Source organism: Galeopterus variegatus, unplaced genomic scaffold (genome assembly GCF_000696425.1).
Source record: "Galeopterus variegatus unplaced genomic scaffold, G_variegatus-3.0.2 Scaffold9708, whole genome shotgun sequence".
Lineage (NCBI taxonomy): Eukaryota > Metazoa > Chordata > Mammalia > Dermoptera > Cynocephalidae > Galeopterus > Galeopterus variegatus.
The window spans coordinates 29924-31756 of NW_007735819.1; the positions used below are offsets into that span (position 1 = coordinate 29924).

The 1833-nt window shown below is 33.7% G+C and overlaps 1 long non-coding RNA gene across 1 annotated transcript in view; it reads left to right on the forward strand.

The window, feature by feature from the left end:
- Window positions 1-1833, forward strand: part of LOC103609513 — a 10909-nt gene that overhangs the window by 2476 nt on the left and 6600 nt on the right. The window lies entirely within an intron of this gene.

The window sequence follows — 1833 nt, forward strand, 5'->3', positions numbered from 1 at the left end:
AGGTTCATATATTATCCTTCACAGTTAGAAAAGAGCATATAGTTAATATCAATTTTTGGTTGAGATATAAGTAATGGAATGTAAATAACAAAAAGTTAACAGTATTTATGCTTTCTAACTCTATGCTTAAGACATGTTGATGTATTTACAATGAATCTGTTTCAACGAACTATTTTCTATAAGAACATATTCTCCCACCCTGTGCTTATTGTTTGAGATGAAGAAAGATTAGGAGAGAGAGGAGCAAAGCTGACCTGAAGCCGAGCCCACTGTAGACTAACTCCTCCAACTTCACCTTCCTCAAACCCAGCTCATAACATCTAAACTAGCAGCAAGGAGATAATTTTTCTAAGGACAATTTTCTACTGACATCAGCGTAAATGCTCTAATGGATACAAAAACTGAATACTGTGCCCTAGTGCAATGGTTCTAACCAGCTAAAGCTGTTAAAGAGCCATGAGCTTCCAGTGACTCTCGTTCACTGCATCTTCTGTGTACCTAACCAGAGTCTCTTTCCTGACTGATCGACAGTGAGACTTGTCTCAGCTAATCTAACACAGACCTGTGGATTCCTACCTCCCTACCAAGGTGCTAGTTGCAAACTTAAACTAACATAACCACAATGGAGTCCCATTCTTTTCTATTTTAAAAAAACATTTTTATTGAGGTATAATTGAAATAGAAAGTGCACATATTTAACCTATACAATGTTATTATTTTGAATATATGCATACACCCATGAAATCATCACAATAAGAACATATCCATCACCTCCAAAAGTTTTCTTGTGTCCTTCCCCTCCCTTTTTTTTTTTTTGCAATAAAGGCATTTAATATGAGATCTACCCTCTTAACAAAAATGTTAAGTGCCTAATAAGGTAATGTTGACTATAGGCACTGTGCTGTTTCTCTACAACTAACTCATCTTGCATAAGTAAAACTTGATACCAATTTCACAACAGGACAGATTCAAAAGGGCAACTAGAAAATACTTCAAGAAAAACAAAAAAACCCCCACAAAAATAAAACATAACAAGCCTATGGAATGCAGTGAAAACGGTACCAAGACAGAAGTTTATAGATATAAAAATCTACATTTAAGAGAAGAAAAATCTCAAATGAACAAATTAACTTTACACCTCAAGGAACTAGAAAAATAACAAACTAAACCCAAAGTTATGCAAAGGAAGAAAATAACAAAGATTAGAGTAGAAATTTTTTTTTAAATGTCAAAACTATAGACATAAAAACCGACGTAGACCAATGGTAAAGAATAGAGTGTTCAGAAATAAGTCCACACATATACAGTCAAGTGATCCTCTACAAAAGCACCAAGACACACAATGGAGAAAAGATAGTCTCTTCAATAAATGGTGCTGAGAAAACTGGATATCCACATGCAGAAGACTGAAATTGAACCTTATCTTACCCATGCACAAAAAATTTGCTTAAAAAGAATTAAAGATTTAAATATAAGACCTGGAACTATAAATTCCTAGAAGAAAGTATAAAGAAAATGCTTCTTGACAATGGTCTTGGCAATGATTTCTTGGACACAACCCCAAAAGCACAGGTAAAGAGCAAAAATAGACAAGTGGGACTTCATCAAACCAAAAAGCATCTACACAGAGAAAGAAACAATCAACATAATGAAAAGGCAACCTAGAGAAGGGGAGAAAATATTTGTAAACCATATATATGGTAAATGGTTACTATCCAAAACATATAGGAAATCCTACTACTCAGTAGAAAAAAAAAATCAGAAAAAAAAACCAGCCTTATTTAAAAATGGGCAAAGGAACTTAATAAGCATTTCTCCAAAGAAGATATATAA